Raw genomic sequence first — 23,739 nt, forward strand, 5'->3', positions numbered from 1 at the left:
CCTGATTTCACTTGATTTTTCCCATGTGCAGACGCAGACGCAGCCTCACATACACAACTCAGCGAGACTGGCTGTAGAGGACCATTAGAGTAGTCCCCACACCGTCACACTTGGCGTTATTATCACCACGCTCTGACCATCTGAGCTAACCGGCCTGTTTTTTTACCTGTTTAAAAGCAAATGTCCAGAAACAAATAAGGCGAAATCGAGCAAAATTGGGCCACTTCTGGATAGGCTACCTGGCTGTGTACTGTTTGTAGGGATTGCATATGTTTCTGTACTTGCTAAAATGACATGGAAGCAGAGCTATAGAGATTTAGACTTCGATGTGTTATGGACTATTTTGTGCAACAAAAGGTGGATATAGATGATCTTGGGCGTAGGGTATGGCATTTTAGTACCCCTAAAGTTTCTGCAGGTGCTTAGCATTTTTAGCACCCCACCTCAACCATCTGAGCTAACCGGCCTGCTTTTCACCGTGTAAAGGAGAAAATTGTCCAGAAAAAAAACAAGCGAAATCCAGCAAAATTGGGCCAGTTCTGGATGGGCTACCTGGCTGTGTATGGTTTGTAGGGATGCCATGTTTTTGGCCTTGCTAAAAATTACAGGGAAGCAGAGTTCTTGAGTCCAAAACAAGATGAAAGACAATTTGCTTTTGTTCTTTAAGTCATTAGGACTTTTAACCACGAGGGACTTGAACCCTCATCTTCTGATCCGAATCAGACGCCTTGTCCATATGCCACATGTTTGTGCGATAGTATCATTTCTAAAGTGTGTGCCGGTGCTTGGCATTTTTAGCACCACATTCAAAACACTGAGCTAAAGGGCCTGCTTTTTAACTGTTTAAAAAAGACAAATGTCCAGAAATAACCAAGGCCAGCAGGAGCAAAATTGGTCCAGTTCTGGATGGGCTACGTGGCTGTGTATGGTTTCTCTAGGACGCATATAATTTTGGCCTTGCCAAATATGAAATGAAAGCAGACCTTTAGAGCCAAATCAAGATAGAACATGCTTCCACATATTATTTACATTGGACAGTAACATGACGAATGTGTTCAATTGCTAAGCACACATCCTTACAACTATCTCTGACTTTGCAGGCTAATGTGACATGTGCACTGCAAGTGCACGCACAATGCTTATTGAGCATGGCTGGCCATATGGGGATTGAACCCATGACCTTGGCGTTATTAGCACCACGCTCTGACCATCTGAGCTAACCGCCCGCCTTTTACCTCTTTTAAAAAGAATAATGTCCAGAAAAAAACAAGGTGAAATCGGGCAAAATCAGGCCAGCTCTGTATGGCTACCTGGTTGTGTATGGTTTGTAGGGATACATATGTGTCTTTCCTTGCTAAAAATGACATGGAAAGCCGAGCTATAGACATTGAGACTTACGTTGCGTTAATGGCCTATTTGTGCAAACAAAAGGTGGATATAAATGATCTGGGCGTAGGGTTCGGCAATTTTAGTACCCCTTAAGTGTCTGCAGGTGCTTTTGCATTTTAGCACCCACTCAACCATCTGAGCTAACCGAGCCTGTCCAGAAAAAACAAGGCAAAATCAAGCAAATGGGCCAGTTCTGGATGGGCTACCTGGCTGTGTAGGGTTTGTAGGGATGCATATGTTTTTGGCCTTGCCAAAATGACACAGAGCAGACCTATAGAGTCCAAATCAAGATAAACATGCTTCCACTTTGTTTTTTAAGTTGGACCAGAGTGTGAGTCAGATTTGCACTCGCTAAACAGGCAACCATCTCTGACTTTGCAGGGTAATGTGACGTGTACACTGCAAGTGCATACAAAATGCTAAATAAACATGGCTGGCCAGTATGGGATTGAACCCATGACCTTGGCGTTATTAGCACCACGCTCTGACCATCTGAGCTAACCGCCTGTTTTTTTACATGTTTTAAAAAAGCAAATGTCCAGAAACAAATAAGGCGAAATCGAGCAAAATTGGGCCACTTCTGGATGGCTACCTGGCTGTGTAATGTTTGTAGGGATGCATATGTTTCTGTACTTGCTAAAAATGACATGGGAAGCAGAGCTATAGAGATTTAGACTTACGATGTGTTAATGGACTATTTGTGCAAACAAAAGGTGGATATAGATGATCTTGGGCGTAGGGTATGCAATTTAGTACCCCTAAAGTTTCTGCAGGTGCTTAGCATTTTTAGCACCCCACTCAAACCATCTGAGCTGACCGGCCTGCTTTTCACCTGTGTAAAGAAGAAAATGTCCAGAAAAAAAACAAGGCGAAATCCAGCAAATTGGGCCAGTTCTGGATGGGCTACCTGGCTGTGTATGATTTGTAGGGATGCACATGTTTTTTGCCTTGCTAAAATTACAGGGAAAGCAGAGTTCTTGAGTCCAAAACAAGATGAAGGACAATTTGCTTTTGTTCTTAAGTCATTAGGAACTTTTAACCACGAAGGACTTGAACCCTCAATCTTCTGATCCGAAGTCAGACGCCTTGTCCATTAGGCACATGGTTGTGCTATAGTATCATTTCTAAAGTGTGTGCCGGTGCTTGGCATTTTTAGCACCACATTCAAAACAACTGAGCTAACGGGCCTGCTTTTAACCGTTTAAAAAAGACAAATGTCCAGAAATACCAAGGCCAGCAGGAGCAAATTGGTCCAGTTCTGGATGGGCTACGTGGCTGTGTATGGTTTCTAGGGACTGCATATAATTTGGCCTTGCCAAATATGACATGGAAAGCAGACCTTTAGAGTCCAAATCAAGATAGAACATGCTTCCACATAGTTATTACATTGGACAGTAACATGACGAATGTTTCACTTGCTAAGCACACATCCTTACAACTATCTCTGACTTTGCAGGCTAATGTGACATGTGCACTGCAAGTGCACTCACAATGCTTATTGAGCATGGCTGGCCAGTATGGTGGATTGAACCCATGACCTTGGCGTTATTAGCACCACGCTCTGACCATCTGAGCTAACCGGCCTGCCTTTAACCTATTTTAAAAGAATAATGTCCAAAAAAAAAACAAGGTGAAATCGGTCAAAATCAGGCCAGTTCTGTATGGCTACCTGGTTGTGTATGGTTGTAGGGATACATATGTGTCTTTCCTTGCTAAAAATGACATGGAAAGCCGAGCTATAGACATTGAGACTTACGATGTGTTAATGGCCTATTTGTGCAAACAAAAGGTGGATATAGATGGTCTTGGGCGTAGGGTATGGCAATTTTAGTACCCCTAAAGTTTCTGCAGGTGCTTAGCATTTTTAGCACCCCACTCAAACCATCTGAGCTGACCGGCCTGCTTTTCACCTGTGTAAAGAGAAAATTGTCCAGAAAAAAAACAAGGCGAAATCCAGCAAAATTGGGCCAGTTCTGGATGGGCTACCTGGCTGTGTATGGTTTGTAGGGATGCACATGTTTTTGGCCTTGCTAAAAATTACAGGGAAAGCAAGTTCTTGAGTCCAAACAAGATGAAAGACAATTTGCTTTTGTTCTTTAAGTCATTAGGAACTTTACATAGGGACTTGAACCCTCATCTTCTGATCCAAGTCAGACGCCTTGTCCATTAGGCCACATGTTTGTGCTATAGCATCATTTCTAAAGTGTGTGCCGGTGCTTGGCATTTTTAGCACCACATTCAAAACAACTGAGCTAACGGCCTGCTTTTTAACCGTTTAAAAAAGACAATGTCCAGAAATAACCAAGGCCAGCAGGAGCAAATTGGTCCAGTTTTGGATGGCTACGTGGCTGTGTTGGTTTCTAGGGACTGCATATAATTTTGGCCTTGCCAAATATGACATGGAAAGCAGACCTTTAGAGTCCAAATCAAGATAGAACATGCTTCCACATACTTATTTACATTGGACAGTAACATGACGATGTTTCAATTGCTAAGCACACATCCTTACACTATCTCTGACTTTCAATTCAATTCAATTTTATTTATAGTATCAATCATAACAAGTTATCTCAAGACACTTTACAGATAGACCACACTCCAGAATTTACAAGGACCCACAGTTCTAATAGTTTCCTCCAGAGCAAGCAACAGTGCGACAGTGGCGAGGAAAAACTTCCTTTTAGGCAGAAACCTCGGTCAGACCCAGGCTCTTGGTAGGCGGTGTCTGACGGGCCGGGTTGGGGTTAGAATGAAGAGTGGCAATAAAAAGAAAAATTAGTAGTTTGTAGAAGTTCTTTGTAGTAGTTCATGGCATAGCAGACGCTGGCGGCTTACAAGGCACAGCAGACGTAGCAGGACGTAGCAGGACGTAGCAGGACGTAGCAGGACGTTGCAGGACGTTGCAGGACGTAGCAGGGCACCGCAGTGTAGCAGTTGAACATGGCATCACAGAACGTGTAGCGGGACCATGGCGACAGCTGCTACCCTGATTTCGGAGCCTCTCTTATCCAAGGGACATGCTGGTGAAAAAAGAACATAAGGACTCCGGGGAATGACTCCCCAGAAATAGGTTAGTAACACGCATTTCTGGGACATGGATGCACTAAATGAAAGATAGAAAGATAGAGGAGAGAGGAGCTCAGTGTATCAAAATAAGTCCCCAGCTGTCTAAAACTATTACAGCAAAACCAAGAGAGACGAGGTAAAGAGAGCTCCAGCCCGGCGGGCTAGAACTCTCCCCAACCGGATCGGCTGTATGCCAAGTCTCCCTTTAGTTCTATTATATTCTTGATTATATGTTAAATAAATCTGAAAACTATGTCTACTACTACTCCCTAACAATATTCGATTCTATGCCCTAACTAGTGTATCAAAATAAGTCCCCAGCTGTCTAAAACTATTACAACAAAACCAAGAGAGACAAGGTAAAGAGAGCTCCAGCCCGGTCGGCCAGAACTCCCCCCAACCGGATCGGGCTGTATGCCAAGTCTCCCTTTAGTTATATTATATGAAACTATGTGACTAACTACTACTCCTAACAATATTCGATTCTATGCCCTAACTATAAGCTTTATCAAAAAGGAAAGTCTTAAGCCTACTCTTAAATGTGGAGACGGTGTCTGCCTCCCGACCCAAACTGGAACCTGGTTCCACAGAGAGGAGCCTGATAGCTGAACGCTCTGGCTCCCGTTCTACTTTTAGAGACTCTAGGAACCACCAGTAACCCTGCATTCTGGGAGCGTAGTTCTCTCCCAGGGTTGTAAGGATTTTATTTATTTTAGATTACTGTGAAACCATTTTTGTTATAATTCTTGTAAAAAAATCCACTATACGATCACAGACATTTAAGAATAAATGGGCAGAACTTCTGATAACTGCTGTGGGTTTGTGTCTCCGTGGTGTCGACGTGCTCGCCCTGATTTCACTTGATTTTCCCATGTGCAGACGCAGACGCAGCCTCACATACACAACTCAGCGAGACTGGCTGTAGAGGACCATTAGAGTAGTCCCACAACCGTCACACTTGGCGTTATTAGCACCACGCTCTGACCATCTGAGCTAACCGGCCTGTTTTTACCTGTTTAAAAAGCAAATGTCCAGAAACAAATAAGGCGAAATCGAGCAAAATTGGGCCACTTCTGGATAGGCTACCTGGCTGTGTAATGTTTGTAGGGATGCATATGTTTCTGTACTTGCTAAAATGACATGGGAAGCAGAGCTATAGAGATTTAGACTTACGATGTGTTAATGGACTATTTGTGCAAACAAAGGTGGATATAGATGATCTTGGGCGTAGGGTATGGCAATTTTAGTACCCCTAAAGTTTCTGCAGGTGCTTAGCATTTTTAGCACCCCACTCAACCATCTGAGCTAACCGGCCTGCTTTTCACCTGTGTAAAGGAGAAAATTGTCCAGAAAAAAAACAAGGCGAAATCCAGCAAAATTGGGCCAGTTCTGGATGGGCTACCTGGCTGTGTATGGTTTGTAGGGATGCACATGTTTTTGGCCTTGCTAAAAATTACAGGAAAGCAGAGTTCTTGAGTCCAAAACAAGATGAAAGACAATTTGCTTTTGTTCTTTAAGTCATTAGGAACTTTTAACCACGAAGGGACTTGAACCCTCAATCTTCTGATCCGAAGTCAGACGCCTTGTCCATTAGGCCACATGTTTGTGCGATAGTATCATTTCTAAAGTGTGTGCCGGTGCTTGGCATTTTTAGCACCACATTCAAAACAACTGAGCTAAAGGGCCTGCTTTTTAACTGTTTAAAAAAGACAAATGTCCAGAAATAACCAAGGCCAGCAGGAGCAAAATTGGTCCAGTTCTGGATGGGCTACGTGGCTGTGTATGGTTTCTAGGGACTGCATATAATTTTGGCCTTGCCAAATATGAAAAGGAAAGCAGACCTTTAGAGTCCAAATCAAGATAGAACATGCTTCCGCATAGTTATTTACATTGGACAGTAACATGACGAATGTTTCAATTGCTAAGCACACATCCTTACAACTATCTCTGACTTTGCAGGCTAATGTGACATGTGCACTGCAAGTGCACGCACAATGCTTATCGAGCATGGCTGGCCAGTATGGGGATTGAACCCATGACCTTGGCGTTATTAGCACCACGCTCTGACCATCTGAGCTAACCGGCCTGCCTTTTACCTCTTTTAAAAAGAATAATGTCCAGAAAAAAAACAAGGTGAAATCGGGCAAAATCAGGCCAGCTCTGTATGGCTACCTGGTTGTGTATGGTTTGTAGGGATACATATGTGTCTTTCCTTGCTAAAAATGACATGGAAAGCCGAGCTATAGACATTGAGACTTACGTTGCGTTAATGGCCTATTTGTGCAAACAAAAGGTGGATATAATGATCTTGGGCGTAGGGTTCGGCAATTTTAGTACCCCTTAAGTGTCTGCAGGTGCTTTGCATTTTTAGCACCCAACTCAAACCATCTGAGCTAACCAGCCTGTCCAGAAAAAAAACAAGGCAAAATCAAGCAAAATTGGGCCAGTTCTGGATGGGCTACCTGGCTGTGTAGGGTTTGTAGGGATGCATATGTTTTTGGCCTTGCCAAAAATGACACAGAAAGCAGACCTATAGAGTCCAAATCAAGATAAAACATGCTTCCACTTTGTTTTTTAAGTTGGACCAGAGTGTGAGTCAGATTTGCACTCGCTAAACAGGCAACCATCTCTGACTTTGCAGGGTAATGTGACGTGTACACTGCAAGTGCATACAAAATGCTAAATAAACATGGCTGGCCAGTATGGGGATTGAACCCATGACCTTGGCGTTATTAGCACCACGCTCTGACCATCTGAGCTAACCGCCTGTTTTTTACATGTTTAAAAAAGCAAATGTCCAGAAACAAATAAGGCGAAATCGAGCAAAATTGGGCCACTTCTGGATAGGCTACCTGGCTGTGTAATGTTTGTAGGGATGCATATGTTTCTGTACTTGCTAAAAATGACATGGGAAGCAGAGCTATAGAGATTTAGACTTACGATGTGTTAATGGACTATTTGTGCAAACAAAGGTGGATATAGATGATCTTGGGCGTAGGGTATGGCAATTTTAGTACCCCTAAAGTTTCTGCAGGTGCTTAGCATTTTTAGCACCCCACTCAAACCATCTGAGCTGACCGGCCTGCTTTTCACCTGTGTAAAGAAGAAAATGTCCAGAAAAAAAACAAGGCGAAATCCAGCAAAATTGGGCCAGTTCTGGATGGGCTACCTGGCTGTGTATGATTTGTAGGGATGCACATGTTTTTGGCCTTGCTAAAAATTACAGGGAAAGCAGAGTTCTTGAGTCCAAAACAAGATGAAGGACAATTTGCTTTTGTTCTTTAAGTCATTAGGAACTTTTAACCACGAAGGGACTTGAACCCTCAATCTTCTGATCCGAAGTCAGACGCCTTGTCCATTAGGCCACATGGTTGTGCTATAGTATCATTTCTAAAGTGTGTGCCGGTGCTTGGCATTTTTAGCACCACATTCAAAACACTGAGCTAACGGGCCTGCTTTTTAACCGTTTAAAAAAGACAAATGTCCAGAAATAACCAAGGCCAGCAGGAGCAAAATTGGTCCAGTTCTGGATGGGCTACGTGGCTGTGTATGGTTTCTAGGGACTGCATATAATTTTGGCCTTGCCAAATATGACATGGAAAGCAGACCTTTAGAGTCCAAATCAAGATAGAACATGCTTCCACATAGTTATTTACATTGGACAGTAACATGACGAATGTTTCACTTGCTAAGCACACATCCTTACAACTATCTCTGACTTTGCAGGCTAATGTGACATGTGCACTGCAAGTGCACTCACAATGCTTATTGAGCATGGCTGGCCAGTATGGTGGATTGAACCCATGACCTTGGCGTTATTAGCACCACGCTCTGACCATCTGAGCTAACCGGCCTGCCTTTAACCTATTTTAAAAGAATAATGTCCAAAAAAAAACAAGGTGAAATCGGTCAAAATCAGGCCAGTTCTGTATGGCTACCTGGTTGTGTATGGTTTGTAGGGATACATATGTGTCTTTCCTTGCTAAAAATGACATGGAAAGCCGAGCTATAGACATTGAGACTTACGATGTGTTAATGGCCTATTTGTGCAAACAAAAGGTGGATATAGATGGTCTTGGGCGTAGGGTATGGCAATTTTAGTACCCCTAAAGTTTCTGCAGGTGCTTAGCATTTTTAGCACCCCACTCAAACCATCTGAGCTGACCGGCCTGCTTTTCACCTGTGTAAAGGAGAAAATTGTCCAGAAAAAAAACAAGGCGAAATCCAGCAAAATTGGGCCAGTTCTGGATGGGCTACCTGGCTGTGTATGGTTTGTAGGGATGCACATGTTTTTGGCCTTGCTAAAAATTACAGGGAAAGCAGAGTTCTTGAGTCCAAAACAAGATGAAAGACAATTTGCTTTTGTTCTTTAAGTCATTAGGAACTTTACATAGGGACTTGAACCCTCAATCTTCTGATCCGAAGTCAGACGCCTTGTCCATTAGGCCACATGTTTGTGCTATAGCATCATTTCTAAAGTGTGTGCCGGTGCTTGGCATTTTTAGCACCACATTCAAAACAACTGAGCTAACGGGCCTGCTTTTTAACCGTTTAAAAAAGACAAATGTCCAGAAATAACCAAGGCCAGCAGGAGCAAAATTGGTCCAGTTTTGGATGGGCTACGTGGCTGTGTATGGTTTCTAGGGACTGCATATAATTTTGGCCTTGCCAAATATGACATGGAAAGCAGACCTTTAGAGTCCAAATCAAGATAGAACATGCTTCCACATACTTATTTACATTGGACAGTAACATGACGAATGTTTCAATTGCTAAGCACACATCCTTACAACTATCTCTGACTTTTCAATTCAATTCAATTTTATTTATAGTATCAATTCATAACAAGAGTTATCTCAAGACACTTTACAGATAGACCACACTCCAGAATTTACAAGGACCCAACAGTTCTAATAGTTTCCTCCAGAGCAAGCAACAGTGCGACAGTGGCGAGGAAAAACTTCCTTTTAGGCAGAAACCTCGGTCAGACCCAGGCTCTTGGTAGGCGGTGTCTGACGGGCCGGTTGGGGTTAGAATGAAGAGTGGCAATAAAAATAGAAAAAATTAGTAGTTTGTAGAAGTTCTTTGTAGTAGTTCATGGCATAGCAGGACGCTGTGCGGCATTACAAGGCACAGCAGGACGTAGCAGGACGTAGCAGGACGTAGCAGGACGTAGCAGGACGTTGCAGGACGTTGCAGGACGTAGCAGGGCACCGCAGTGTAGCAGTTGAACATGGCATCACAGAACGTGTAGCGGGACCATGGCGACAGCTGCTACCCTGATTTCGGAGCCTCTCTTATCCAAGGAACATGCTGGTGAAAAAAGAACATAAGGACTCCGGGGAATGACTCCCCAGAAATAGGTTAGTAACACGCATTTCTGGGACATGGATGCACATAAATGAAAAGATAGAAAGATAGAGGAGAGAGGAGCTCAGTGTATCAAAATAAGTCCCCAGCTGTCTAAAACTATTACAGCAAAACCAAGAGAGACGAGGTAAAGAGAGCTCCAGCCCGGCCGGGCTAGAACTCTCCCCAACCGGATCGGGCTGTATGCCAAGTCTCCCTTTAGTTCTATTATATTCTTGATTATATGTTAAATAAATCTGAAAACTATGTGACTAACTACTACTCCCTAACAATATTCGATTCTATGCCCTAACTAGTGTATCAAAATAAGTCCCCAGCTGTCTAAAACTATTACAACAAAACCAAGAGAGACAAGGTAAAGAGAGCTCCAGCCCGGTCGGCCAGAACTCCCCCCAACCGGATCGGGCTGTATGCCAAGTCTCCCTTTAGTTATATTATATGAAACTATGTGACTAACTACTACTCCCTAACAATATTCGATTCTATGCCCTAACTATAAGCTTTATCAAAAAGGAAAGTCTTAAGCCTACTCTTAAATGTGGAGACGGTGTCTGCCTCCCGGACCCAAACTGGAACCTGGTTCCACAGGAGAGGAGCCTGATAGCTGAACGCTCTGGCTCCCGTTCTACTTTTAGAGACTCTAGGAACCACCAGTAACCCTGCATTCTGGGAGCGTAGTTCTCTCCCAGGGTTGTAAGGATTTTATTTAATTTTAGATTACTGTGAAACCATTTTTGTTATAATTCTTGTAAAAAAATCCACTATACGATCACAGACATTTAAGAATAAATGGGCAGAACTTCTGATAACTGCTGTGGGTTTGTGTCTCCGTGGTGTCGACGTGCTCGCCCTGATTTCACTTGATTTTCCCATGTGCAGACGCAGACGCAGCCTCACATACACAACTCAGCGAGACTGGCTGTAGAGGACCATTAGAGTAGTCCCACAACCGTCACACTTGGCGTTATTAGCACCACGCTCTGACCATCTGAGCTAACCGGCCTGTTTTTTACCTGTTTAAAAAGCAAATGTCCAGAAACAAATAAGGCGAAATCGAGCAAAATTGGGCCACTTCTGGATAGGCTACCTGGCTGTGTAATGTTTGTAGGGATGCATATGTTTCTGTACTTGCTAAAAATGACATGGGAAGCAGAGCTATAGAGATTTAGACTTACGATGTGTTAATGGACTATTTGTGCAAACAAAAGGTGGATATAGATGATCTTGGGCGTAGGGTATGGCAATTTTAGTACCCCTAAAGTTTCTGCAGGTGCTTAGCATTTTTAGCACCCCACTCAAACCATCTGAGCTAACCGGCCTGCTTTTCACCTGTGTAAAGGAGAAAATTGTCCAGAAAAAAACAAGGCGAAATCCAGCAAAATTGGGCCAGTTCTGGATGGGCTACCTGGCTGTGTATGGTTTGTAGGGATGCACATGTTTTTGGCCTTGCTAAAAATTACAGGGAAAGCAGAGTTCTTGAGTCCAAAACAAGATGAAAGACAATTTGCTTTTGTTCTTTAAGTCATTAGGAACTTTTAACCACGAAGGGACTTGAACCCTCAATCTTCTGATCCGAAGTCAGACGCCTTGTCCATTAGGCCACATGTTTGTGCGATAGTATCATTTCTAAAGTGTGTGCCGGTGCTTGGCATTTTTAGCACCACATTCAAAACAACTGAGCTAAAGGGCCTGCTTTTTAACTGTTTAAAAAAGACAAATGTCCAGAAATAACCAAGGCCAGCAGGAGCAAAATTGGTCCAGTTCTGGATGGGCTACGTGGCTGTGTATGGTTTCTAGGGACTGCATATAATTTTGGCCTTGCCAAATATGACATGGAAAGCAGACCTTTAGAGTCCAAATCAAGATAGAACATGCTTCCACATAGTTATTTACATTGGACAGTAACATGACGAATGTTTCACTTGCTAAGCACACATCCTTACAACTATCTCTGACTTTGCAGGCTAATGTGACATGTGCACTGCAAGTGCACGCACAATGCTTATTGAGCATGGCTGGCCAGTATGGGGATTGAACCCATGACCTTGGCGTTATTAGCACCACGCTCTGACCATCTGAGCTAACCGGCCTGCCTTTTACCTCTTTTAAAAAGAATAATGTCCAGAAAAAAAACAAGGTGAAATCGGGCAAAATCAGGCCAGCTCTGTATGGCTACCTGGTTGTGTATGGTTTGTAGGGATACATATGTGTCTTTCCTTGCTAAAAATGACATGGAAAGCCGAGCTATAGACATTGAGACTTACGTTGCGTTAATGGCCTATTTGTGCAAACAAAAGGTGGATATAAATGATCTTGGGCGTAGGGTTCGGCAATTTTAGTACCCCTTAAGTGTCTGCAGGTGCTTTGCATTTTTAGCACCAACTCAAACCATCTGAGCTAACCAGCCTGTCCAGAAAAAAAACAAGGCAAAATCAAGCAAAATTGGGCCAGTTCTGGATGGGCTACCTGGCTGTGTAGGGTTTGTAGGGATGCATATGTTTTTGGCCTTGCCAAAAATGACACAGAAAGCAGACCTATAGAGTCCAAATCAAGATAAAACATGCTTCCACTTTGTTTTTTAAGTTGGACCAGAGTGTGAGTCAGATTTGCACTCGCTAAACAGGCAACCATCTCTGACTTTGCAGGGTAATGTGACGTGTACACTGCAAGTGCATACAAAATGCTAAATAAACATGGCTGGCCAGTATGGGGATTGAACCCATGACCTTGGCGTTATTAGCACCACGCTCTGACCATCTGAGCTAACCGGCCTGTTTTTTACATGTTTAAAAAAGCAAATGTCCAGAAACAAATAAGGCGAAATCGAGCAAAATTGGGCCACTTCTGGATAGGCTACCTGGCTGTGTAATGTTTGTAGGGATGCATATGTTTCTGTACTTGCTAAAAATGACATGGGAAGCAGAGCTATAGAGATTTAGACTTACGATGTGTTAATGGACTATTTGTGCAAACAAAAGGTGGATATAGATGATCTTGGGCGTAGGGTATGGCAATTTTAGTACCCCTAAAGTTTCTGCAGGTGCTTAGCATTTTTAGCACCCCACTCAAACCATCTGAGCTGACCGGCCTGCTTTTCACCTGTGTAAAGAAGAAAATTGTCCAGAAAAAAAACAAGGCGAAATCCAGCAAAATTGGGCCAGTTCTGGATGGGCTACCTGGCTGTGTATGATTTGTAGGGATGCACATGTTTTTGGCCTTGCTAAAAATTACAGGGAAAGCAGAGTTCTTGAGTCCAAAACAAGATGAAGGACAATTTGCTTTTGTTCTTTAAGTCATTAGGAACTTTTAACCACGAAGGGACTTGAACCCTCAATCTTCTGATCCGAAGTCAGACGCCTTGTCCATTAGGCCACATGGTTGTGCTATAGTATCATTTCTAAAGTGTGTGCCGGTGCTTGGCATTTTTAGCACCACATTCAAAACAACTGAGCTAACGGGCCTGCTTTTTAACCGTTTAAAAAAGACAAATGTCCAGAAATAACCAAGGCCAGCAGGAGCAAAATTGGTCCAGTTCTGGATGGGCTACGTGGCTGTGTATGGTTTCTAGGGACTGCATATAATTTTGGCCTTGCCAAATATGACATGGAAAGCAGACCTTTAGAGTCCAAATCAAGATAGAACATGCTTCCACATAGTTATTTACATTGGACAGTAACATGACGAATGTTTCACTTGCTAAGCACACATCCTTACAACTATCTCTGACTTTGCAGGCTAATGTGACATGTGCACTGCAAGTGCACTCACAATGCTTATTGAGCATGGCTGGCCAGTATGGTGGATTGAACCCATGACCTTGGCGTTATTAGCACCACGCTCTGACCATCTGAGCTAACCGGCCTGCCTTTAACCTATTTTAAAAAGAATAATGTCCAAAAAAAAAACAAGGTGAAATCGGTCAAAATCAGGCCAGTTCTGTATGGCTACCTGGTTGTGTATGGTTTGTAGGGATACATATGTGTCTTTCCTTGCTAAAAATGACATGGAAAGCCGAGCTATAGACATTGAGACTTACGATGTGTTAATGGCCTATTTGTGCAAACAAAAGGTGGATATAGATGGTCTTGGGCGTAGGGTATGGCAATTTTAGTACCCCTAAAGTTTCTGCAGGTGCTTAGCATTTTTAGCACCCCACTCAAACCATCTGAGCTGACCGGCCTGCTTTTCACCTGTGTAAAGGAGAAAATTGTCCAGAAAAAAAACAAGGCGAAATCCAGCAAAATTGGGCCAGTTCTGGATGGGCTACCTGGCTGTGTATGGTTTGTAGGGATGCACATGTTTTTGGCCTTGCTAAAAATTACAGGGAAAGCAGAGTTCTTGAGTCCAAAACAAGATGAAAGACAATTTGCTTTTGTTCTTTAAGTCATTAGGAACTTTAACCAGGGACTTGAACCCTCAATCTTCTGATCCGAAGTCAGACGCCTTGTCCATTAGGCCACATGTTTGTGCTATAGCATCATTTCTAAAGTGTGTGCCGGTGCTTGGCATTTTTAGCACCACATTCAAAACAACTGAGCTAACGGGCCTGCTTTTTAACCGTTTAAAAAAGACAAATGTCCAGAAATAACCAAGGCCAGCAGGAGCAAAATTGGTCCAGTTTTGGATGGGCTACGTGGCTGTGTATGGTTTCTAGGGACTGCATATAATTTTGGCCTTGCCAAATATGACATGGAAAGCAGACCTTTAGAGTCCAAATCAAGATAGAACATGCTTCCACATACTTATTTACATTGGACAGTAACATGACGAATGTTTCAATTGCTAAGCACACATCCTTACAACTATCTCTGACTTTTCAATTCAATTCAATTTTATTTATAGTATCAATTCATAACAAGAGTTATCTCAAGACACTTTACAGATAGACCACACTCCAGAATTTACAAGGACCCAACAGTTCTAATAGTTTCCTCCAGAGCAAGCAACAGTGCGACAGTGGCGAGGAAAAACTTCCTTTTAGGCAGAAACCTCGGTCAGACCCAGGCTCTTGGTAGGCGGTGTCTGACGGGCCGGTTGGGGTTAGAATGAAGAGTGGCAATAAAAATAGAAAAAATTAGTAGTTTGTAGAAGTTCTTTGTAGTAGTTCATGGCATAGCAGGACGCTGTGCGGCATTACAAGGCACAGCAGGACGTAGCAGGACGTAGCAGGACGTAGCAGGACGTAGCAGGACGTTGCAGGACGTTGCAGGACGTAGCAGGGCACCGCAGTGTAGCAGTTGAACATGGCATCACAGAACGTGTAGCGGGACCATGGCGACAGCTGCTACCCTGATTTCGGAGCCTCTCTTATCCAAGGGAACATGCTGGTGAAAAAAGAACATAAGGACTCCGGGGAATGACTCCCCAGAAATAGGTTAGTAACACGCATTTCTGGGACATGGATGCACATAAATGAAAAGATAGAAAGATAGAGGAGAGAGGAGCTCAGTGTATCAAAATAAGTCCCCAGCTGTCTAAAACTATTACAGCAAAACCAAGAGAGACGAGGTAAAGAGAGCTCCAGCCCGGCCGGGCTAGAACTCTCCCCAACCGGATCGGGCTGTATGCCAAGTCTCCCTTTAGTTCTATTATATTCTTGATTATATGTTAAATAAATCTGAAAACTATGTGACTAACTACTACTCCCTAACAATATTCGATTCTATGCCCTAACTAGTGTATCAAAATAAGTCCCCAGCTGTCTAAAACTATTACAACAAAACCAAGAGAGACAAGGTAAAGAGAGCTCCAGCCCGGCGGCCAGAACTCCCCCCAACCGGATCGGGCTGTATGCCAAGTCTCCCTTTAGTTCTATTATATATGAAACTATGTGACTAACTACTACTCCCTAACAATATTCGATTCTATGCCCTAACTATAAGCTTTATCAAAAAGAAAGTCTTAAGCCTACTCTTAAATGTGGAGACGGTGTCTGCCTCCCGGACCCAAACTGGAACCTGGTTCCACAGGAGAGGAGCCTGATAGCTGAACGCTCTGGCTCCCGTTCTACTTTTAGAGACTCTAGGAACCACCAGTAACCCTGCATTCTGGGAGCGTAGTTCTCTCCCAGGGTTGTAAGGATTTTATTTAATTTTAGATTACTGTGAAACCATTTTTGTTATAATTCTTGTAAAAAAATCCACTATACGATCACAGACATTTAAGAATAAATGGGCAGAACTTCTGATAACTGCTGTGGGTTTGTGTCTCCGTGGTGTCGACGTGCTCGCCCTGATTTCACTTGATTTTCCCATGTGCAGACGCAGACGCAGCCTCACATACACAACTCAGCGAGACTGGCTGTAGAGGACCATTAGAGTAGTCCCACAACCGTCACACTTGGCGTTATTAGCACCACGCTCTGACCATCTGAGCTAACCGGCCTGTTTTTTACCTGTTTAAAAAGCAAATGTCCAGAAACAAATAAGGCGAAATCGAGCAAAATTGGGCCACTTCTGGATAGGCTACCTGGCTGTGTAATGTTTGTAGGGATGCATATGTTTCTGTACTTGCTAAAAATGACATGGGAAGCAGAGCTATAGAGATTTAGACTTACGATGTGTTAATGGACTATTTGTGCAAACAAAAGGTGGATATAGATGATCTTGGGCGTAGGGTATGGCAATTTTAGTACCCCTAAAGTTTCTGCAGGTGCTTAGCATTTTTAGCACCCCACTCAAACCATCTGAGCTAACCGGCCTGCTTTTCACCTGTGTAAAGGAGAAAATTGTCCAGAAAAAAAACAAGGCGAAATCCAGCAAAATTGGGCCAGTTCTGGATGGGCTACCTGGCTGTGTATGGTTTGTAGGGATGCACATGTTTTTGGCCTTGCTAAAAATTACAGGGAAAGCAGAGTTCTTGAGTCCAAAACAAGATGAAAGACAATTTGCTTTTGTTCTTTAAGTCATTAGGAACTTTTAACCACGAAGGGACTTGAACCCTCAATCTTCTGATCCGAAGTCAGACGCCTTGTCCATTAGGCCACATGTTTGTGCGATAGTATCATTTCTAAAGTGTGTGCCGGTGCTTGGCATTTTTAGCACCACATTCAAAACAACTGAGCTAAAGGGCCTGCTTTTTAACTGTTTAAAAAGACAAATGTCCAGAAATAACCAAGGCCAGCAGGAGCAAAATTGGTCCAGTTCTGGATGGGCTACGTGGCTGTGTATGGTTTCTAGGGACTGCATATAATTTTGGCCTTGCCAAATATGACATGGAAAGCAGACCTTTAGAGTCCAAATCAAGATAGAACATGCTTCCACATAGTTATTTACATTGGACAGTAACATGACGAATGTTTCACTTGCTAAGCACACATCCTTACAACTATCTCTGACTTTGCAGGCTAATGTGACATGTGCACTGCAAGTGCACGCACAATGCTTATTGAGCATGGCTGGCCAGTATGGGGATTGAACCCATGACCTTGGCGTTATTAGCACCACGCTCTGACCATCTGAGCTAACCGGCCTGCCTTTTACCTCTTTTAAAAAGAATAATGTCCAGAAAAAAAACAAGGTGAAATCGGGCAAAATCAGGCCAGCTCTGTATGGCTACCTGGTTGTGTATGGTTTGTAGGGATACATATGTGTCTTTCCTTGCTAAAAATGACATGGAAAGCCGAGCTATAGACATTGAGACTTACGTTGCGTTAATGGCCTATTTGTGCAAACAAAAGGTGGATATAAATGATCTTGGGCGTAGGGTTCGGCAATTTTAGTACCCCTTAAGTGTCTGCAGGTGCTTTGCATTTTTAGCATCCAACTCAAACCATCTGAGCTAACCAGCCTGTCCAGAAAAAAAACAAGGCAAAATCAAGCAAAATTGGGCCAGTTCTGGATGGGCTACCTGGCTGTGTAGGGTTTGTAGGGATGCATATGTTTTTGGCCTTGCCAAAAATGACACAGAAAGCAGACCTATAGAGTCCAAATCAAGATAAAACATGCTTCCACTTTGTTTTTTAAGTTGGACCAGAGTGTGAGTCAGATTTGCACTCGCTAAACAGGCAACCATCTCTGACTTTGCAGGGTAATGTGACGTGTACACTGCAAGTGCATACAAAATGCTAAATAAACATGGCTGGCCAGTATGGGGATTGAACCCATGACCTTGGCGTTATTAGCACCACGCTCTGACCATCTGAGCTAACCGGCCTGTTTTTTACATGTTTAAAAAAGCAAATGTCCAGAAACAAATAAGGCGAAATCGAGCAAAATTGGGCCACTTCTGGATAGGCTACCTGGCTGTGTAATGTTTGTAGGGATGCATATGTTTCTGTACTTGCTAAAAATGACATGGGAAGCAGAGCTATAGAGATTTAGACTTACGATGTGTTAATGGACTATTTGTGCAAACAAAAGGTGGATATAGATGATCTTGGGCGTAGGGTATGGCAATTTTAGTACCCCTAAAGTTTCTGCAGGTGCTTAGCATTTTTAGCACCCCACTCAAACCATCTGAGCTGACCGGCCTGCTTTTCACCTGTGTAAAGAAGAAAATTGTCCAGAAAAAAACAAGGCGAAATCCAGCAAAATTGGGCCAGTTCTGGATGGGCTACCTGGCTGTGTATGATTTGTAGGGATGCACATGTTTTTGGCCTTGCTAAAAATTACAGGGAAAGCAGAGTTCTTGAGTCCAAAACAATGAAGGACAATTTGCTTTTGTTCTTTAAGTCATTAGGAACTTTTAACCACAAAGGGACTTGAACCCTCAATCTTCTGATCCGAAGTCAGACGCCTTGTCCATTAGGCCACATGGTTGTGCTATAGTATCATTTCTAAAGTGTGTGCCGGTGCTTGGCATTTTTAGCACCACATTCAAAACAACTGAGCTAACGGGCCTGCTTTTTAACCGTTTAAAAAAGACAAATGTCCAGAAATAACCAAGGCCAGCAGGAGCAAAATTGGTCCAGTTCTGGATGGGCTACGTGGCTGTGTATGGTTTCTAGGGACTGCATATAATTTTGGCCTTGCCAAATATGACATGGAAAGCAGACCTTTAGAGTCCAAATCAAGATAGAACATGCTTCCACATAGTTATTTACATTGGACAGTAACATGACGAATGTTTCACTTGCTAAGCACACATCCTTACAACTATCTCTGACTTTGCAGGCTAATGTGACATGTGCACTGCAAGTGCACTCACAATGCTTATTGAGCATGGCTGGCCAGTATGGTGGATTGAACCCATGACCTTGGCGTTATTAGCACCACGCTCTGACCATCTGAGCTAACCGGCCTGCCTTTAACCTATTTTAAAAAGAATAATGTCCAAAAAAAAAACAAGGTGAAATCGGTCAAAATCAGGCCAGTTCTGTATGGCTACCTGGTTGTGTATGGTTTGTAGGGATACATATGTGTCTTTCCTTGCTAAAAATGACATGGAAAGCCGAGCTATAGACATTGAGACTTACGATGTGTTAATGGCCTATTTGTGCAAACAAAAGGTGGATATAGATGGTCTTGGGCGTAGGGTATGGCAATTTTAGTACCCCTAAAGTTTCTGCAGGTGCTTAGCATTTTTAGCACCCCACTCAAACCATCTGAGCTGACCGGCCTGCTTTTCACCTGTGTAAAGGAGAAAATTGTCCAGAAAAAAAACAAGGCGAAATCCAGCAAAATTGGGCCAGTTCTGGATGGGCTACCTGGCTGTGTATGGTTTGTAGGGATGCACATGTTTTTGGCCTTGCTAAAAATTACAGGGAAAGCAGAGTTCTTGAGTCCAAAACAAGATGAAAGACAATTTGCTTTTGTTCTTTAAGTCATTAGGAACTTTTAACCACAAAGGGACTTGAACCCTCAATCTTCTGATCCGAAGTCAGACGCCTTGTCCATTAGGCCACATGTTTGTGCTATAGCATCATTTCTAAAGTGTGTGCCGGTGCTTGGCATTTTTAGCACCACATTCAAAACAACTGAGCTAACGGGCCTGCTTTTTAACCGTTTAAAAAAGACAAATGTCCAGAAATAACCAAGGCCAGCAGGAGCAAAATTGGTCCAGTTTTGGATGGGCTACGTGGCTGTGTATGGTTTCTAGGGACTGCATATAATTTTGGCCTTGCCAAATATGACATGGAAAGCAGACCTTTAGAGTCCAAATCAAGATAGAACATGCTTCCACATACTTATTTACATTGGACAGTAACATGACGAATGTTTCAATTGCTAAGCACACATCCTTACAACTATCTCTGACTTTTCAATTCAATTCAATTTTATTTATAGTATCAATTCATAACAAGAGTTATCTCAAGACACTTTACAGATAGACCACACTCCAGAATTTACAAGGACCCAACAGTTCTAATAGTTTCCTCCAGAGCAAGCAACAGTGCGACAGTGGCGAGGAAAAACTTCCTTTTAGGCAGAAACCTCGGTCAGACCCAGGCTCTTGGTAGGCGGTGTCTGACGGGCCGGTTGGGGTTAGAATGAAGAGTGGCAATAAAAATAGAAAAAATTAGTAGTTTGTAGAAGTTCTTTGTAGTAGTTCATGGCATAGCAGGACGCTGTGCGGCATTACAAGGCACAGCAGGACGTAGCAGGACGTAGCAGGACGTAGCAGGACGTAGCAGGACGTTGCAGGACGTTGCAGGACGTAGCAGGGCACCGCAGTGTAGCAGTTGAACATGGCATCACAGAACGTGTAGCGGGACCATGGCGACAGCTGCTACCCTGATTTCGGAGCCTCTCTTATCCAAGGGAACATGCTGGTGAAAAAAGAACATAAGGACTCCGGGGAATGACTCCCCAGAAATAGGTAGTAACACGCATTTCTGGGACATGGATGCACATAAATGAAAAGATAGAAAGATAGAGGAGAGAGGAGCTCAGTGTATCAAAATAAGTCCCAGCTGTCTAAAACTATTACAGCAAAACCAAGAGAGACGAGGTAAAGAGAGCTCCAGCCCGGCCGGGCTAGAACTCTCCCCAACCGGATCGGGCTGTATGCCAAGTCTCCCTTTAGTTCTATTATATTCTTGATTATATGTTAAATAAATCTGAAACTATGTGACTAACTACTACTCCCTAACAATATTCGATCTATGCCCTAACTAGTGTATCAAAATAAGTCCCCAGCTGTCTAAAACTATTACAACAAAACCAAGAGAGACGAGGTAAAGAGAGCTCCAGCCCGGCCGGGCCAGAACTCTCCCCAACCGGATCGGGCTGTATGCCAAGTCTCCCTTTAGTTCTATTATATTCTTGATTATATGATAGATAAATCTGAAAACTATGTGACTAACTACTACTCCCTAACATTATTCGATTCTATGCCCTAACTAGAGTATCAAAATAAGTCCCAAGCTGTCTAAAACTATTATTACAACAAAACCAAGAGAGACAAGGTAAAGAGAGCTCCAGCCCGGTCGGCCAGAACTCCCCCCAACCGGATCGGGCTGTATGCCAAGTCTCCCTTAGTTATATATATGAAACTATGTGACTAACTACTACTCCCTAACAATATTCGATTCTATGCCCTAACTATAAGCTTTATCAAAAAGGAAAGTCTTAAGCCTACTCTTAAATGTGGAGACGGTGTCTGCCTCCCGGACCCAAACTGGAACCTGGTTCACAGGAGAGGAGCCTGATAGCTGAACGCTCTGGCTCCCGTTCTACTTTAGAGACTCTAGGAACCACCAGTAACCCTGCATTCTGGAGGCGTAGTTCTCTCCCAGGGTTGTAAGATTTATTAATTTTAGATTACTGTGAAACCATTTTGTTTATAATTCTTGTTAAAAAAATCCATATACGATCACAGACATTTAAGAATAAATGGGCAGAACTTCTGATAAACTGCTGTGGGTTGTGTCTCCGGGTGTCGACGTGTGCTCGCCTGATTCACTTGATTTTCCCATGTGCAGACGCAGACGCAGCCTCACATACACAACTCAGCGAGATGGCTGTAGAGGACCATTAGAGTAGTCCACAACCGTCACACTTGGCGTTATTAGCACCACGCTCTGACCATCTGAGCTAACCGGCCTGTTTTTTACCTGTTTAAAAAGCAATGTCCAGAAACAAATAAGGCGAAATCGAGCAAAATTGGGCCATCTGGATAGGCTACTGGAGTGTAATGTTTGTAGGGATGCATATGTTCTGTACTTGCTAAAAATGACATGGGAAGCAGAGCTATAGAGATTTAGACTTACGATGTGTTAATGGACTATTTGTGCAAACAAAAGGTGGAATAGATGATCTTGGGCGTAGGGTATGGCAATTTTAGTACCCTAAAGTTTCTGCAGGTGCTTAGCATTTAGCACCCACTCAAACCATCTGAGCTAACCGGCCTGCTTTTCACCTGTGTAAAGGAGAAAATTGTCCAGAAAAAAAACAAGGCGAAATCCAGCAAAATTGGGCCAGTTCTGGATGGGCTACCTGGCTGTGTATGGGTAGGGATGCACATGTTTTGGCCTTGCTAAAATTACGGGAAAGCAGAGTTCTTGAGTCCAAAACAAGATGAAAAGACAATTGCTTTTGTTCTTTAGTCATTAGGAACTTTTTAACCACGAAGGGACTTGAACCCTCAATCTTCTGATCCGAAGTCAGACGCCTTGTCCATTAGGCCAAATGTTTTGTGCGATAGTATCATTTCTAAAGGGGTGCGGTGCTTGGCATTTTTAGCACACATTCAAAACAACTGAGCTAAAGGGCCTGCTTTTGAACTGTTTAAAAAAGACAAATGTCCAGAAATAACCAAGGCCAGCAGGAGCAAAATTGGTCCAGTTCTGGATGGGCTACGTGGCTGTGTATGGTTTCTAGGGACTGCATAATTTGGCCTTGCCAAATATGACATGGAAAGCAGACCTTAGAGTCCAAATCAAGATAGAACATGCTCCACATAGTTATTACATTGGACAGTAACATGACGAATGTTTCACTTGCTAGCACACATCCTTACAACTATCTCTGACTTTGCAGGCTAATGTGACATTGCACTGCAAGTGCACGCACAATGCTTATGAGCATGGCTGGCCAGTATGGGGATTGAACCCATGACCTTGGCGTATTAGCACCACGCTCTGACATCTGAGCTAACGGCCTGCCTTTTACCTCTTATAAAAGAATAATGTCCAGAAAAAAAACAAGGTGTGAAATCGGGCAAAATCAGGCCAGCTCTGTATGGCTACCTGGTTGTGTATGGTTTGTAGGGACCCATGTGTCTTTCCTGCTAAAAAGACATGGAAAGCCTAGCTATAGACATGAGACTACGTTGCGTTAATGGCCTATTTGTGCAAACAAAAGGTGGATATAAATGATCTTGGGCGTAGGGTTCGGCAATTTTAGTACCCCTAAGTGTCTGCAGGTGCTTTGCATTTTTAGCACCCAACTCAAACCATCTGAGCTAACCAGCCTGTCAGAAAAAAAAAAGGCAAATCAAGCAAAATTGGGCCAGTTCGGATGGGCTACCTGGCTGTGTAGGGTTTGTAGGGATGCATATGTTTTTGGCCTTGCCAAAAAGTGACACAGAAAGCAGACCTATAGAGTCCAAATCAAGATAAAACATGCTTCCACTTTGTTTTTTAAGTTGGACCAGAGTGTGAGTCAGATTTGCACTCGCTAAAACAGGCAACATCTCTGACTTTGCAGGGTATATGTGACGTGTACACTGCAAGTGCATACAAAATGCTAATAAACATGGCTGGCCAGTGGGGATTGAACCCATGACCTGGCGTATTAGCACCCCGCTCTGACCATCTGAGCTAACCGGCTGTTTTTTACATGTTTAAAAAGCAATGTCCAGAAACAAAAAGGCGAAATCGAGCAAAATTGGGCCCATTTGGATAGGCTACTGGCTGTGTAATGTTGGTAGGGATGATATATGTTTCTGTACTGGCTAAAAAATGACATGGGAAGCAGAGCTATAGAGATTTAGACTTACGATGTGTTAATGGACTATTTGTGCAAACAAAAG

The 23,739-nt window shown here is 43.1% G+C and overlaps 17 non-coding genes across 17 annotated transcripts; all 17 read right to left on the minus strand.

Annotated features, from left to right (window-relative positions):
• Positions 1–1,152: 1,152 nt before the first annotated feature.
• Positions 1,153–1,226, minus strand: trnai-aau (transfer RNA isoleucine (anticodon AAU)). The gene has a single exon. It is a non-coding gene; the product is annotated as a tRNA-Ile (tRNA).
• Positions 1,227–2,898: 1,672 nt separating this feature from the next.
• On the minus strand, positions 2,899–2,973 carry trnai-aau (transfer RNA isoleucine (anticodon AAU)). Its single transcript has one exon. It is a non-coding gene; the product is annotated as a tRNA-Ile (tRNA).
• Positions 2,974–5,987: 3,014 nt separating this feature from the next.
• trnar-ucg (transfer RNA arginine (anticodon UCG)) lies at positions 5,988–6,060 on the minus strand. Its single transcript has one exon. It is a non-coding gene; the product is annotated as a tRNA-Arg (tRNA).
• A 407-nt stretch (positions 6,061–6,467) lies between these two features.
• trnai-aau (transfer RNA isoleucine (anticodon AAU)) lies at positions 6,468–6,541 on the minus strand. The gene has a single exon. It is a non-coding gene; the product is annotated as a tRNA-Ile (tRNA).
• A 608-nt stretch (positions 6,542–7,149) lies between these two features.
• trnai-aau (transfer RNA isoleucine (anticodon AAU)) lies at positions 7,150–7,222 on the minus strand. The gene has a single exon. It is a non-coding gene; the product is annotated as a tRNA-Ile (tRNA).
• Positions 7,223–7,755: 533 nt separating this feature from the next.
• On the minus strand, positions 7,756–7,828 carry trnar-ucg (transfer RNA arginine (anticodon UCG)). Its single transcript has one exon. It is a non-coding gene; the product is annotated as a tRNA-Arg (tRNA).
• A 406-nt stretch (positions 7,829–8,234) lies between these two features.
• Positions 8,235–8,309, minus strand: trnai-aau (transfer RNA isoleucine (anticodon AAU)). The gene has a single exon. It is a non-coding gene; the product is annotated as a tRNA-Ile (tRNA).
• A 3,052-nt stretch (positions 8,310–11,361) lies between these two features.
• trnar-ucg (transfer RNA arginine (anticodon UCG)) lies at positions 11,362–11,434 on the minus strand. The gene has a single exon. It is a non-coding gene; the product is annotated as a tRNA-Arg (tRNA).
• A 407-nt stretch (positions 11,435–11,841) lies between these two features.
• trnai-aau (transfer RNA isoleucine (anticodon AAU)) lies at positions 11,842–11,915 on the minus strand. Its single transcript has one exon. It is a non-coding gene; the product is annotated as a tRNA-Ile (tRNA).
• A 608-nt stretch (positions 11,916–12,523) lies between these two features.
• trnai-aau (transfer RNA isoleucine (anticodon AAU)) lies at positions 12,524–12,597 on the minus strand. The gene has a single exon. It is a non-coding gene; the product is annotated as a tRNA-Ile (tRNA).
• A 535-nt stretch (positions 12,598–13,132) lies between these two features.
• On the minus strand, positions 13,133–13,205 carry trnar-ucg (transfer RNA arginine (anticodon UCG)). The gene has a single exon. It is a non-coding gene; the product is annotated as a tRNA-Arg (tRNA).
• A 407-nt stretch (positions 13,206–13,612) lies between these two features.
• On the minus strand, positions 13,613–13,687 carry trnai-aau (transfer RNA isoleucine (anticodon AAU)). The gene has a single exon. It is a non-coding gene; the product is annotated as a tRNA-Ile (tRNA).
• Positions 13,688–16,743: 3,056 nt separating this feature from the next.
• trnar-ucg (transfer RNA arginine (anticodon UCG)) lies at positions 16,744–16,816 on the minus strand. Its single transcript has one exon. It is a non-coding gene; the product is annotated as a tRNA-Arg (tRNA).
• A 406-nt stretch (positions 16,817–17,222) lies between these two features.
• On the minus strand, positions 17,223–17,296 carry trnai-aau (transfer RNA isoleucine (anticodon AAU)). The gene has a single exon. It is a non-coding gene; the product is annotated as a tRNA-Ile (tRNA).
• Positions 17,297–17,905: 609 nt separating this feature from the next.
• On the minus strand, positions 17,906–17,979 carry trnai-aau (transfer RNA isoleucine (anticodon AAU)). Its single transcript has one exon. It is a non-coding gene; the product is annotated as a tRNA-Ile (tRNA).
• A 532-nt stretch (positions 17,980–18,511) lies between these two features.
• On the minus strand, positions 18,512–18,584 carry trnar-ucg (transfer RNA arginine (anticodon UCG)). The gene has a single exon. It is a non-coding gene; the product is annotated as a tRNA-Arg (tRNA).
• Positions 18,585–18,991: 407 nt separating this feature from the next.
• On the minus strand, positions 18,992–19,066 carry trnai-aau (transfer RNA isoleucine (anticodon AAU)). The gene has a single exon. It is a non-coding gene; the product is annotated as a tRNA-Ile (tRNA).
• Positions 19,067–23,739: the final 4,673 nt, after the last annotated feature.

Source organism: Etheostoma spectabile, unplaced genomic scaffold, assembly GCF_008692095.1.
Source record: "Etheostoma spectabile isolate EspeVRDwgs_2016 unplaced genomic scaffold, UIUC_Espe_1.0 scaffold00004506, whole genome shotgun sequence".
NCBI classification, from domain to species: Eukaryota; Metazoa; Chordata; class Actinopteri; order Perciformes; family Percidae; genus Etheostoma; species Etheostoma spectabile.